At 55.8% G+C, this 15,411-nt stretch overlaps 1 long non-coding RNA gene across 1 annotated transcript in view; it reads left to right on the top strand.

Moving 5' to 3' along the window:
• Window positions 1-3,958: 3,958 nt before the first annotated feature.
• The window catches only part of LOC121820226 (uncharacterized), a 32,716-nt gene continuing 21,263 nt past the window's right edge, over window positions 3,959-15,411 (top strand). The window contains exon 1 of the long non-coding RNA XR_006060712.2: window positions 3,959-4,303. This is a non-coding gene — a long non-coding RNA (uncharacterized LOC121820226). The remainder of the gene's footprint in view (window positions 4,304-15,411) is intronic.

The raw sequence follows: 15,411 nt of genomic DNA, 5'->3' as shown, positions 1-15,411 counted from the left end.
CCCCAGGCATGGCTGAGGTACCAGGAGCCCCCTCCAGGGACCAGGCTGGCATGGAAGCCACATGGCACCCTTGGCATCTCCCACCCCATGTGCTGCTGCCGGACTGTGGGTCCTGCCAGGGGCCTGGGGTGCAGGCCAGCCCCAGGAAGGGCTGAGAAGAGGCAGACCCTGTGCCACCTTGCAGGGCTCTCCCCCGCAGGAGAGTGGGCCAGACCCAGTGGCCACAGCCCTGGAGGAGAGCCTTGGGTAACAAAGAGGCAGTTAGCGGTGATGTTTATGCATGAGCAGGCGGCCTGGCCCGTGACCTGCTGCTCAGCTGTGAAAGCCCACATGATTCCCCTGCTTGTCACACCAGAGGAATCTGAGAAGGAAAACCTGTTGGATCCTGGGCTTTCTCTCCCTGGTGAATATAAGCCACACTGAATGTCAGCAAAAATGACAGCCCTTCCTGAGGAAGAGGGGGGAGCTGCAGAGCTTCTGCAGGGAAGCGTCTCGATTCTGGCCCTCCTGCCATCTCCTCACCAAACGTCCAGAGCACATCCCCAGCTCCTCCCACCACCCCATCACTAAAAGTTCCACTTGAATTTTCAGAAAAGGTTTTGGTGCAAAAATCTGCCTGACTTAAGACATGGGGGCCTTGATCTTAGATAGTCAGAGGGAGACCAGATCCTGGTTTTGGGGGGCCGAGGCTCCTCCTGGGACACTGGACTTTAGTGCTAAACCCAGGACCGTCCTGGAGTTGAGGACCGTTGGTGACTGCAGATCGGGACCTGTTCCTGTCACACCTGAGCCATGCGTGGGACCACCAGGCAGGAGGCAGCGAAGGGTCTGTGGCCGTGAGGCTGGGCCTGGGCTGAGGCCCTGTGGAGAGGGGCCCCTTACAAGCTGAGAGAGAATGAGGCCCGCTTTGGGCATATTCTTAAAGAGCGAACTGTACGCTGACCTATGAAAGCAGTGGAAGGCCGAGCGCTCGGCCCCGTGGTCAGCACTAAGACACAGGAATCAGGCCCCGGAAATCCCAGGGCTCAGGCGATGGACACGGCAACTTCATCTTCCATGACTGTACCAAACATGCCTCGGACTCATCAGCATTTTTATCTGCACTGACTAAAGACTTCAGACACGCTCTGTGTCGTGACGAGTTGTGGGAAGTGCGGGTGTCCCTTGGAGACGCTCTTTCAAGCCCTGGGCTGCTGCCCCACACGGAGGGCTGCCTGCAACGCCAGATGCCTGCGGGGTCAGGGCCGTGCGGGGCCCTGCGCAGGGCAGGTGTGAGCTTGCTCCGGGTTTGGAAGGAAGGCTCATGAGACCGAGTGGAATCTGATCTCCCCGATCCTGACTCACCCTGCCGGCATTAGGCGTCCACGGGAGCTGGCTGCTGCTCTGACAACACCCCGGGGGTGCTGGGTAGGGGTGGGGCGAGGTGGGGGGAAGCAAGAGATGGGGCCTGGTCGGGGGGCTTGAGGTGGCCCAGCTGCAACTGGGAAGGCCCGCAACGCGTGTTTCGTCACATGCTGGGCCTGCTGGTCCTAAAAATCCTGCATTTCTAATAGGGGTTTGATGAGAGCCACCCTGGGGTATTGATGATGCGGTGGGACCTGGGCCTGACTTTCTGGGAAATGGTGACTGGTTGGGTGAAATCGGACCTGGGACAGCTCTAGAGACCCACCTTCTATCTGTAAAAAAATTGGTAAGAGACTGTAAACAAAAACTGTTTATGAAGTCCATTCATTAAGGAGACGAAAGGATGGGTGCAAGACCCATTTAACCTCGGTGGCGCCTTCCGTGGGCGAGCGCAGCGTGCGGGGAGGGGAGGGCACGGTCGGCCCCCACCCCACCCGTCCTGGTTCCGGGGGCCTTGGCCTCCCACCAAGAGCGAGTGCCTCGTGAACCGGGCGAGCACGGCCGTGCGCCTGGAGGGCAGGTGTGGCCCGTGTCTGAGGGCCTGCTCACCATACCTCCCCTTTCCAGCTGCTGCTTCTTTCCGGATGTGTTGATTTTGGAGGCTGTAACTTTGCTTGGCTTGGTTGCTTCATGGAATCTTGAGCCCCTCCCAGCAGATAACATTCCTGTGGCCGCTGGCATTCCTCAGGCTCTGGGCTCAAACACCTGGAGGAGAAGAGTTCCAGACACCCAAAAAACCCCCCACCACCCGAATAACGTCTGTGTCTCTCCAAGCACCAGGGGCCACCTGCCCTCGGGAGCCTGATGTGCAGGAACCTTGTTGCCCCTTGTCTGACATCCAAAGAGGGCTGCCCTTGGCCTCCCGCGTGTGGGGTGTGCCGTCCAGGAACCCCCCTGCACTGAGTTGCCGCCTCCTCTGGGAGCAGACGCGACTTGTGTGAGCCCTGAGGGCTGAGGGCTCAGGCCGCGACAGGCCGGGTGAGAGGGTGAATTCCTGAGCTGTGTACCTTTGGGGGAACATCCTGCCTCCAGCGCGGCAGGAATTTGGGGCTGCAGGTGAGGCCAGGAATGCAGGGCAGAGGGCAGCAGGCAGGCTCTGAGGCAGGCTGGACCTGGCCCAGAGGCAGGGGCGGCTGGTGCCAACCCCCGCCCAGCACCCAGAGGGCAGGGTGGCCAGCATGGCGACCCGTCCTCGAGCCGGGTGGCTGTTGGGGCCCCGGGGCTTGGACACCCTTCCCGAGTGGGGGCAGCTGGCAGGCAGCATGGAGCTGGGGCCCGGAGGCTCTGCGCTGCCTGCAGACGCGGCCCTCCCAAGGCGTGGAGGGGGTGCCAGGTGCCGCAGCGTCAGCAAAGGCTCGTGGCTGAGACCATGCGCAGTGCTTTCCTCTCTTGAAGCCCACCTGACCCTCTTGCCCGGGTCCCTCCACGGGCTGTGGGGTCTAGGCTCTGCCCTGGCCTTGAGGAGCGCGTGGCAGGTGGGGAGCCTGACCCCGCAGAGTCTGCAGCCCTTCCCCCCGAGGCCTCGCCTGGAGATGCGGGCAGCAGCACCTGAGTGCCAGCCCGAGCCTGGGGCAGGCTGTGAGCCCGCCTGGGACGGGGCCTGCACCCGCTTTGTCCACTTTGTCCAGGTGGGTCACCCCCTGTGGGCACAGGGCGGGCTGAGATGGCGACGGTGTGACAAGTGTCCTCTGGCATTACCTGGTAAGGGCCACCTCTGTGAAGGGCAGGCAAGGACGCAGGCAGACAGCCGGGCCCTGGAGGACCCAGCACGGTGCCGTCAGGCACTGTCTCTGCCCCAGGACATCGCTCTGTTTCAGTCAGGGGTCCACAGTCAGGAGGGATTCCACAGGGAGGTCTGGCCAGGTGGGCTGCAGGCTGGTGGCTGGGCTGGGCAGGGGGACAGCGTGGCCCCAGAACGAAGCCCCCCAGGTTCCAGGCCTCCCGCACTGGCAGCACCAGCCCCTGGGGGTCCCGAACCCAGGGCCCAGAGCCCACGGCAGCCCCTCCCACGTGAGTCTGTGCTGAGGTGCAGACAGGGGAGGCTCCCAGAGCCTCTGCCCCTCTCCTGGGCCAAGGGCCCCTGCCTGCCAAGCTCAGAGCTAGAGGGGTGCAGAGCGTTTGGGGGATGTTTCAGAGGTACCCCAGGCATTGCTTCCACGCGCCCCCCCCCCGCCCCTGCTCTAACACATGTCCCGGCTGCTGGTCAGGGGCCTCTGTCCACAGGGCCTGGGCTGGGCGGCCCCATGAGCCCACACACTGAACCTGCCTGGCCGCTCCTGGGGAGAATGCCTACGAGTGAGGAGCAGGTTATTGCCCAGAGTATTACACGTGAGGGCTCTATTTCTGAAACAAATAACCGCAGCCTGGAGCGCCGCCCCGGCTCCTCCCGGCCTGGGGTCCTGGGGTTTCCGGATGCTGAACGGCCTGGCCGTCTCCTGCCTCCACGACGCTCCTTTGGTCTCCCTGGGCTCAGTCGTTCAACCTGCTGGGCTGGGCTGCTGCGTCACCCTAAATGGAGGCACAGCCTGTCCATACCTGCCAGCCCCTCCCTCTCACACCATGTCACCAGCCTCCCCCTTGGGAGGCCACGGAGGCCTCCGTGGTGACACTCCAGGGGCGCCTCAGCTGCTCCTCTTTCTTGAGCTTGTGCTGCGTCGAGGGCATCTCACCCACCCTGCTGCAGACCCAACCACCTAAAGCCAAGAGCAGCTTCCTCCCTCCGCAGAGCCAGCGCTCCCTGCACCCCAGGACTGCAGGCCTTTACCGGCAAGTGTTTGTTAAGCACCTGAGCCCTTGTGCTGCCGGCTGCTGCCTCAGCAAACCCAGACGCGGCCCCCCCGAAGGTCGCATCATTGGCAGCGGCAGACGTCTGTCAAACAACCACTCGAGAACATGCAGGGTAAGTGTGGGCAACGCCCCAGAAGAGAAGCTCATGGCACGGTGACTTGCCAGGGGGCCAGCGCATGCTTTCCCACGCAAGTGAGGCTGGCGCTAGGGAAGAGGAGGCCTGGCCAGGCAGGAGGGGCTGAGCACAGCCGGGCAGGGAGGACGCCCGCAGGGACTGAGGAGGTGGCGTGTGGACGGGCTGGGGTAGGAGCAGGGACGCGCATCCTGAGTGCCACGTGTGAGGTTTGGTCCTCACTCGGAGGGTGAAGGACAGGAAGGAGCGCTTTGCGGTGCCGGTGGGGGCAGCGAGGAGCTGGGACCGGACCGATGCTTGACCGTCTGGTACAGAGAGGATCCTGCGCAGGCGTGGCAGGGGTGGGCTGCCAGGCCGGGGCACTGGGCAGGGGCTCACCTCGGCCTTCAGCATGAGCGCTGATGCACCAAGCTCACCACTCCTTCAGCCAAGAGCCCTTGGTCAGGCCCTTCCCCAGCATGGAGCCGAGCCATCAGAGGTACCAAGCACAGGCCTCAGCAGCAGCAGCAGCGCTGATGACGCTGACCTGTTTGAGGCCGGATGTCCTGGCTAACACGGGCTGGGGACAGAGGTAAACTGTGACCTAGAGAGGTGGGGTCTATGTGCTGAGCCTTGTAAAGTAGCTTTCACACCGATTTTAAAATGGTAGCCCCGTCAGAAGCCCCACAGCCTGACACCGTCGTCTGGAGGGGGAGGCACCCCCGTCTGTGAGCCCTGTCCCCAGCACCTCATTGAGCGCCCTCCGCCCGGGCTGCGCTGCCTGTCTCCAGGACGCGCCGTCGGGTGTCCAGGGCTGGCCATCCCAGCAACCCGGGGGCCGCTGTTGCTCTGCTTCAGGAACCTCTAGTTTCGTGCCTGCAGAATGTGCTGTTTCCAGCTTGCTCTGTCTGAGAGGGAAGCGGAAAACCCATGCTGCCAGTCACCACCCCCGGCCGGAGCAGCAGCTGGCACGACACTGCCCGACACTCATCCTCGAGCTGCATGCCCGTTGGGGTCGCCGAACCCCGGCAGTCCCACCACAAAGCTCTGGAGCTGAAACAACAGGGCTGGGCTCACAGGTGTGTTAGAGGACGCTGCTCCGGGGCAAGAGGGCGCCGTGAGGAGGCACCCCGTGGGCCGCCTGCCCCGAGCCTCCCTCAGCCCAGGCGTCCCCCACACACACATACTCCCAAGGCAGCTCTGAGAGGCAGGGCCACGCAGCGTCTCACTTCGGGGAACGGGAATTCTGTGGGAGCCCGGCGGGACTGCACTGCTGCCCCAGTCCGTGCAGATAGCGCTCGCGGCATCTTCACAGTGACCCCACGCACAGGAGCTGCCAGCCCACCCGTCCCAAGGGGCAGCCAAGGTGCGACTGTCTGAGCAAATCTCTCAGGCACCCAGCTGGCCTGCAGCGGGCCAGGGACTGGAACCCAGACGGTCAACTCTAGAACCTGAGTGTGGTCCTCAGGGACGCAGAGGCCAAGCCAGCATCACACCATGAACTCCCTCCGTAAATCAGGCTGCAGGGTTTCGCCAGAGTGAGGATGTCCCAGTTAAAATCACTTTCTCTAGCCCTGAGCCTCCTGGTAGAGTGAAGATAATTATAAATCTGAAGCAAAGGGAACGCAGGGCGGGGACCGAGGCAGAGACTGGGAGGATGCAGCCCTGCTCCCCACACTGGGTGCCCCAGTCCCCTCAGTGGCCTCGGCGAGCAGATGGCACATTTTCCTGCTCAGGTGCCCATCTGCCCTTAGGCGCTAATGCAGACCGGCTGGGTGGTGAAACCCACAGTCAGGACGCTGCAGGTTTTGGCGTGGGGGCTGGCTCTCAGGCAGGGTTCCCCAGCTGACTGACTGGCATCTCCATGGGCACTTGGTCAAGACTCTCCCCCAGAGTCCAGGCTGTCCACACTCGCAACCCCGCTGGTGTGCCAGGGCCCAGCCTCCTCCCCACTGTCCCAGGGACCAGCCTTGCCTGCTCCTGGGGTTCGGAGGCTGTGAGCGGTGCTGGCCCCTAGTGCTGGCACCATTCTCAGTCTCAAAATTTCCCAAACATTAATAAAACCTCCTGTCTCTAGGGGAGAGATCGAATTTCAATGTTTCCACGTTCCTACCATGAACAAAAGCCTAAGGAGGCTCAGATGGGGGATGATGTGTGTCTCGGGTGGAGCTCAGATATGGGTTTATTTTGCTTTGTTTTCACGGTGGCCCAAGATTTTCTGGAAGAAGTGATCTGTTTGGTTCTGATGTGGTAACAGCCGGGCTCTTGTTATAGAAACAAGGACCAGACCTGCCGCCAGGGACCGATGTGTGGAGCAGACATCTCCTGGGGAAGGGCACACACCGGGAGAGCTGAGCCCGCCCGCCCCAGCAGGAGAACGGGAGACCAGTAGGGGGGACTGGAGAAGGAGGTCTGGGGAGGCTGCTGGGAGTCACCTCTGTCCCCTCTGCCTGAAAATATGTGGTCGAGAACGCTGGCCTCCTGACCCTGGAGGACACCAAGGGGGCGCTCGAAATAGGGTGCCTGAGCCCAGCCCCGATCCCTGAGTTCTCCCAGGACGGCTCCCCTAACCCTAACCCTAACCCAATCCCTGAATTCTCCCAGGACAGCTACCCTAACCCTAACCCTAACTCTAACCCTAACCCTGACCCTGACCCAATCCCTGAGTTCTCCCAGGACAGCTACCCTAACCCTAACCCTAACCCAATCCCTGAATTCTCCCAGGACAGCTACCCTAACCCTAACCCTAACTCAAACCCTAACCCTAACCCTAACCCTAACCCTAACCCTAACCCTAACCCTGACCCGATCCCTGAGTTCTCCCAGGACAGCTACTGGGCCCAAGAGGGACTTGCCAGCCGGTGCCCCTAGCAGAGGAGCTGGCCACACACAGTAACAGGACGCAGGCAGGGCCTTCTCCTGGTTGGTATTTAAAGCTCCCAGGTGCGTGTGCCTCGGAGGTCCCCACAGCGACGAGCATCTTCTTGGCTCCCGGGCCCTGCAGCCTCCCGAGCTGTGCTGTGCGCTGTGTGACGTGTGGTCCCCTCCACAGAGCAGGTCCCACGGGCCTTCTCCGCCGGGGCCCGCGGTCTCCTGAGCTGGGCAGCACCTTCCTGGGGCCTCGGTGCCCTGCAGGCAGCCTGTCCTCTGCTCCTGGCCCTGCGCCCAGTGAAGCTGCTTGGCTCGGGGCTCCCTCAGTCCCAGGGCAGGGAGAGGCAGTTCTCCTTCCGACCTGGGAGCAGGAGGGCGGGATGAGAAGCCCTACCATCCCCTCAGCTTATCTCCAAAATCAAGACCCCCGCAGCAGGGGCCGTTGGCCAGTCACGGGGGCCCAGGTGGGCGGTGTTGCAGCAGCCCTTCAACCGCTCCTGGCTCTGGCCCCGGCCACTCTCGCAGGGACCGCGGCAGGAACACTGTCCGCAGGGTAAGACCCATGCCTCCAGGCGGGACAGGAAGTCTGCAGTCAGCACAGGGGGAGGAAGAGGACCCACCCGGCACACTTGGGTCTCCAGGTGGAGAGAGTGCACGCACACGCCCCCAGTGCTCACACACCTGCTCACACACATGCTCACACACAGGGCTCACGCATAGATGCTCACATATGTGCTCGTACACCTGCTCACACACAGGTGCTCACACAGATGTACTCACACACACGCTCACACACCTGCTCATGCGCACGTGCTCACACACCCACTTACACACAGGCACTCACACACCTGCTCACACACAGGGCTCAAAGACCTACTCATGCACCTACTCACACACAGGGCTCACACACAGATTCTCACATACAGATGTTCACACACCTACTCACACACCTGCTCACATGCACCTGCTCACACACATGTGCTCACACACAGGTGCTCACATAGGGCTCACACACCTGCTCACATACAGAGCTCACATACAGATGCTCACACACAGGTGCTCACACACAGGTGCCCACACACCTGCTCAGACACCTGCTCACACGTGGAGACTTACATGTGTTTAGGGCTAATTCCTCTGCATCTTCACGTCTGATTTGGGGGACATCAGGCAGCATTTAGCAGTTGGGTTTTGATGGTGGTGAAATCTAACCACTGTGCCAGAAGTAAATCTTTAAAAATGAGAGTTAAGTAGTTCACTTTCTTGCTACTTGATTGGTGCTAAGGGTCAGTTTTAAACGCGAAGATTGTAGCCAAGGGTGTGGCCTATCATGGAGTGTCCTGTGTGTTGGTTACCCCTGAATCTGTAGTGCATGCGGACTGGGCTGCCTCCTGCCATTCCTGAGGGCGAGTCTGCCTGTGGTCCTCTCACACCCTGGACGGTCTCCTGCCTGTGGTCCTCTCACGCCCCTGGACGGTCTCCTGCCTGTGGTCCTCTCACGCCCCTGGACGGTCTCCTGCCTGTGGTCCTCTCACACCCTGGACGGTCTCCTGCCTGTGGTCCTCTCACGCCCCTGGACGGTCTCCTGCCTGTGGTCCTCTCACGCCCCTGGACGGTCTCCTGCCTGTGGTCCTCTCACACCCTGGACGGTCTCCTGCCTGTGGTCCTCTCACGCCCGTGGACGGTCTCCTGCCTGTGGTCCTCTCACGCCCCTGGACGGTCTCCTGCATGCTCCTGCCACCCCCACTTCGAGAACACCCCTTCCTGGTGGGGAGGGAGGGGGGAGCTGGCCTAGGGCCACCAGCTTAGAGCGACTGCACACTGGCCCACTGAACTCGCGTTTTGTGGAACAATGTGGATGCGTACAAGTTTCCCAAGAGGTGGTGTGAGAGGTTGGATCTCTGCACGCGTGTGTGGGCGTGTGTGCCTGCGTGTGTGAGGGGATAAGGAGACACTGGCTCCCAAAGCTATGTGCTCTGCGCTCACGACCGAGGCTGACTTTGTCCAGTGGGAGTTTCTAGACTGTCCGGGGCAGTAGCCACTGGCTGCGTGTGACACTGAGCACTTGAAATGTGGCTGGCGAGGATGAGAATTGATTTCTAAGATCTAATTTAATTTTAATGAATTCAAATGTAAGCACTCATATACAGTCAGTGGTGACCATCTTGGATGACACCAGTCTGCACAGCTGAGCCAAGTGGAAGCTAAAGTTGATTTTGTCTTGCCTCTAAGCAATGCCCTAAACTGGTGGAAAGAGTCATAGTTTAAACGATCTCCCCGATTTCTCTTTTTGGTTTAAATCTTGTTTGAAGGACGGTTTTGCCCTTGTTCTGTTTGAGGATGTCTGCCTGCAGGTGGGGCTCTTCTGAGTGGGGTTCTCCTGGCTTCAGGGGCCATGCGTCCAGGCTCTGCAGGGGGAGACCCCAGAAGGCTGTAACGCATTCTCGAGCAACGCTGGCGAAGGAAGCCACACACAGGCCCGGGGAGCTTTGGTGGGGCTGGGGCGAGAGACTAGAGACCAGCTGAGAGGAGAGGAAGGGTGCTCGGGGGTGACTCAGCCTCCCAGCACCAGCTGCCTTGGCTGTCGGCAGGTTGGAAGAGGGCAGGTTGAGGTGAGCGGGAGATGTGGCTAAAGATCAGGGTGGCAGAGTGGTCTGGGTGGATCCCAGAAAGGAGGAGGAGGAGGAGATTGCTGCCCTGGGCTTTACGAGGGCTCAGCGCAAACCCCAGCCTGTGGGCCACTCCCCGGGGGCTTCCAGAGGGCAACAGCAAGGCTTGTACTGCCTGCAGAGCAGCGCCCTTGGGGGTGGCGTGGCTCCTTGTGAATCGGGTCTCGGGGTGTTCCATCTTTTGTCAGTAGCATCGCCATCTGTCTTGGAGACCACTTTTGCTGGGCATGATGTTGGCATCCAGTGCGCCAGGGAGCCCATTCCAAAGCCCTTGAAAGGACACTCCCAGCTGTTGGACGTGCATTCAGCGGCATTCAGCGACGCACTGGTTCTGTGTGGCCATGTGCCTGCAGCTCCACAGCAGACTGAGCGAGTCCTGGGTTCTAGCCTGCTGCCGCGGGACTTTCTCTGAGCTCCAGACGGTCCCCTGGGAGCTAGCCTCTGCATGCCAGGAAGATGGAGCGGCTACTGCTGAGGCAGCAAAACCTGACTGAGGCTCTCTCCAAGTCTGCAGAAACACAGCTGGGTGCTGAGCACTGCGCGCAGCCCGTGTGACTTGGGCCCTGGGAAGTGTGAGGGTTGTGAGTGCGAGGATCCTGTCGAGTGTTCAGAGCAGCCATGTCAGATGGCACCTTTGGAATTAATCTTCATGGGGCGGCAGGCAGAGCCCCCGAGGCTCACGGCTCACGTGCTGCGGGTCGGGGAACTTACAGGAAAAGGCAACGTGCCTTCTTTAGCTCCCTTTTACTTATCACATTTTCCAGTTGAAAACACAGGGATGATAAGCAGCTTGGAAACTTCTGATAAAGATAGATTTTTGAATGCATTTTAATTTATTCATAATGACTATAGGGTCATTTAGTTTTTGAGTTCATCTTGGTCTAATTTTGACAATCTACATTGCTAAAATTACTGTGAATTCTATAGAGGTTTTAAAACTTTTTAACACTCGGTTGTTCATAGAGTTCTTTTGTAATTTGAAAAGTGTCCTTTATATTGTAATCACCCTCCCTTTTTCATTCTAAAGATGTGATCTGTGTCTTCTTTATCTCCGCCGAGTCTTCTAGGGTCTCATCTGTGCTTCTACAAAGAAAAGCTTCAGGCTTGTCTTTCCGATCACTCATTCCAGCCAGTTTCTTCATGTTCCTCAGCATTCCCTTTCGTCTGCTTTCCTCGGGTTTTCTCTATTCTCTCTCTTCCTGAATCAAAACAGTCTGTCTTTCTGATGAACTTATTCATAGAAAATTATTCAATATTTCTCTCCTTTTCTTCCACATAGCAAGTTGTCATTGTCACCGGCGGCTTCCCTTGTGGCTCAGTGGTAAAGAACTTGCCTGCCAGTGCAGGAGACACAGAGATTCGGGTTTGATTCCTGGGTTGGGAACATCCCCTGGAGAAGGAAATGGCAACACAATCCAGCATCCTTGCCTGGGAAATCCCGTGGACAAAGGAGCCTGGTGGGTTAAGAGTCAGATATGACTTAGTTGCCAAAAAAGCAACAATAACAACAAATTATCACTGGTATCTCCTTCTAAATTGTTATTATTGCCTATGTATTTATGTCTTTTTTTGGAAGCAAGAAAACCTATTTTATAAGATACTTTTTGAAAACTTGAATAAGTGACTAGAAATGAATCCCCTGCATTTCGCAGTTCCTTCCGTCCTGCGCATTCCAAGCGCGGCCACCACGTGGCTGAAGAACGCCGTTAACTTCTGTTTAGTGAGGACCATGGTTGCTCAGCTCCTTGTCTTTGAAGGTGTAAGATGTCTTTATTTGGCCCTGATTCTTAAGGGATAGTTATAAACCTCTCAGTTGACAGATATTTCCGCAATCATTTTTAGATGTTACTCCTTTCCCTGTTCACATTTATTACGGCTGATGGGAAGTCTGAACTAAAGAGCCTCTTGATGAGGGTGAAGGAGAGTGAATAAGCCAGCTTAAAACTCAATATTAAAGACTAAGATCATAGCTACCGGTTCCATCACTTCACGACGAATAGAAGGTAAAAAGAGGAAGCAGTGACAGGTTCTCTTCTTGGACTCAAAAGCCACTGTGGACGGTGCCTGCAGCCACGAAGTTAGAGAGCGATCGCTTCCTGGTAAGAAAGCTATGACAACCTGGTCAGTATGTTAAAAAGCAACGACATCACTTTGCTGACAAAGGTCCACATAGTCAAGGCTATGGTCTTTCCAGTGTCATGTACGGATGTGAGAGCTGGACAATAAAGAAGGAAGAGCACCAAAGAATTGATGCTTTTGAACTGTGGTGTTGGAGAAGACTCTTGAGGGTCCCTTGGAGTGCAAGGAGATCAAGCCAGTCAATCTTAAAGAAAATCATAAATGTTTGATCTGCTTGCAGACTCAAGAGTCTTCTCCAACACCACAGTTCAAAAGCATCGATTCTTTGGTGCTCAGCTTTCTTTACAGTCTAACTCTCACATCCATACATGACTACTGAAAAAACCATAGCCTTGACTAGACAGACCTTTGTTGGCAAAGTAATGTTTCTGCTTTTTAATATGCTGTCTATGTTTGTCATAGCTTTTCTTCCAAGGAGCAAGCGTCTTTTAATTTCATGGCTGCAGTCACCATCCGCAGTGGTTTTGGAGACCAAGAAAATAAAGTCTCTCACTGTTTCCATTGTTTCCCCATCTAATTGCCATGAAGTGATGGGACTGGCTGCCATGATCTTAGTTTTTTAAATGCCGAGTTTCAAACCAGGTTTTTCATTCTCCTCTTTCACTTTCATCAAGAGGCTGTTTAGTTCCTCTTTGCGTTCTGCCATAAGGGTGGTGTCATCTGCATATCTGAGGTGATTGCTATTTCTCCTGGCAATCTTGATTCCAGCTTGTGCTTCATCCAGCCCAGCGTTTCTCATGATGTACTCTGCATAGAAGTTAAATAAGCAGAGTAACAATATACAGCCTTGAGGTACTGCTTTCCCAATTTGGAACCAGTCCATTGTTTCAAGTCTGGCTCTAAATATCTGCATACAGGTCAAGAAGGCAGGCGGGTGGTCTGGCGTTTCCCTCTCTTGAAGAGCTTTCCACAGTCTGCTGTGGCCCGGGCAGGCGCTGAAGCAGCGGTGGGCGTTTCCTGGAGTGCTCTTGCTGCCCCTGCAGCCCAGTGAGCGCTGGAGGCACCGCTGGGCCACAGAAGCCTTGTTGGTGTGCACAGGTTTTGTCTGAGCCCCCTGAGTGTCTCTGGTGGTTATGAGGTTTGATTCTAAACGCAGTTACATCCCTCCCATTGTGTTGGGACTTCACCTTTGCCCTTGGACATGGGGTATCTTTTATTGGTGGGATCCAACATTCTCCTGCTGTTGGCTGTTCAGCAGCCAGTTGAGATTTTAGTGTTCTCACAGGAGAAGGACATTAAAAAAAACCTGACTGCGTATACACGGAAAGACAGAAAGTGCCCACGCATGCCTGGGGAAAAGTTCAGAAAACATGAAAGGAAGCACATTAAGTTTATGCCTCAGGCGGGTTCTTATCAAAGAGAGCTCATGATAGTCAGAGAAGCAAAAACAACAAAAATAGCGACAAAATCCAGCAAATTTGGGAGAGGGGACAATCTGATTCCAGAGCTTCCACACTATCAAGCCCAAGTCTCCAGTTTTCAACAGAAAACCAAAAGGCATACAAAGAAAAAGCATGGCTCATTCAAAGAAAAAAGAAATTCAATAGAAACTGTCCCCGATAAAGACCTAATGGCAGACATATTAGACAAGCAACTGTTGTCAAGAAAAAACTGTTAAATATGTTCAAAGAGCTAAAAAAAATTTGTGGATAAAGTCAAGAAAACAGTATGTTACAAAATCGAATGATCAATAAAGAGAAAATCTAAAGAGAACTGCTAAAGAAATTCTGGACTAGAAAGTTCGATAACTGAAATGAAAAATTCACCAGAGGGATTCAAAGGCAGACCTGGGCAGGGGGGAGGGAGGGTAGGCAATCTGGAGAGACAATGGGAATTACTGAGTCTGAGGAACCGGAAGGAAAAAGAGATTGAAGAGAAGCCAAAACCTCTAAGGGACTTGTGGGAGAAAGAGAGGGCCAAAGAGAGATTTGGAGAAATGGCGACAGATCTTTCCAGTTGTTGGGAGACACGAATAACATCAAGAAGCTCAATGAGCTTCAAGTAAGATGGACTCAGGAGACCCGCAGCGAGACACGCTGCAGCCAGTCAAAGGGCCAAGACAGAGTCTGGGACACAGCCGGAGAGAAGTGTCGCCACACACGAGGGGTCCCCAGTTAGACATTCTCGTCATGTTTCTCGCCACAGCTTTCAAGACCAGAGCAGGTGCGTTCAGAATGCTGGAAGGGAAAGCCACGCTGGCCGGGGAGTCCAGGGTCCAGCAGAACCATTCTTCAAAAATGAGTGAGGGACGGCGGCATTCTCAGATGAGCAGAAGCCTATGGAGGGTGTTGCCACTGGACCCGCCGTGTGGGAAATGCTCAAGGGAGTCCTTCAGAGTGACACAAAGGGTACAGACCAGACCTCAAAGCCATACAGAGAAATGATGACCTTAATAGAGGTGTATGCTGTGCTGTGCTCAGTCACGCGGCCGTGTCTGACTCTGTGTGATCCCATGGACGGCAGCCTGCCAGGCCCCTCTGTCCATGGGGATTCTCCAGGCAAGAATGCTGGAGTGGGTTGCCATGCCCTCCTCCAGAGGATCTTCCCAACCCAGGGATTGAATCCAGGTTTCCCGCATTGCAGGCAGATTCTTTACCAGCTGAGCCAGCAGGGAAGCCCAATAATACTGTAGTCAGTAGCCTATCCCTTCTCCAGGGGATCTTCCCAACCCAGGAACTGAATTGGGGCCTTCTGCATTGAAGGCAGTTTCTTTACCAACTGAGGCACCAGGGGAAGCCCTAATAAAGATATATACATATGTGTGTGTGTGTGTGTGCAATTATAAAAGGTAATATTGAAACAGCGGCCTATAACTGCACTTTTTTTGTTTTCTACCTGATGTAAAAGACTAACACTGAAGACTAAAGAAAAGCAGCCCTTAGTGTGGGAGCTCCCATCACTAGAGCTTCCATCTGTAACTCCAAATCTCATTTTTTTACATAATTTAAGAGTCTAATGCCTTTAGAAGAAGAATTGCTTTATGTTTGGGGGCACACAATGTATAGAGATCTAACTTTGCGACACCAACAGCAAAGACGGGTGAGATGGAGCTGAAAGGAGCAGTTCGTATGTTAGTGGAGTTAAGCTGATCCAAATTCAGATTAGAGCACCACAGCTTCAGGTTCTTAAACGAGTCCTTGTGGTGGCCATGAAGAAAGGAAATCAGAAAGGATTTTAAATGTTTATTACAAAAGACAAACTAAACACAAAAGACAGGAATACAGGAAACAAGGGACAAAAAGCCATAAGGCGCGCAGAAAAGATGAGACAGCGACAGAACTGAGTCCCTCCTTACCAGCGATTACCGTGGACATAGATGGGTTAGAGAAATGAAAACGGAGAGGCACAGACTGGCAGGATAGGTGAACACGTGTGGTCTACTGTTTGCTGTCTGCAACAGACTCACTTGAACACCAAAGACACAGACAA

This window comes from Ovis aries, chromosome 8 (genome assembly GCF_016772045.2).
Source record: "Ovis aries strain OAR_USU_Benz2616 breed Rambouillet chromosome 8, ARS-UI_Ramb_v3.0, whole genome shotgun sequence".
In the NCBI taxonomy this organism is placed as follows: Eukaryota; Metazoa; Chordata; class Mammalia; order Artiodactyla; family Bovidae; genus Ovis; species Ovis aries.
This window is presented reverse-complemented; position numbering and strand designations above follow the sequence as displayed.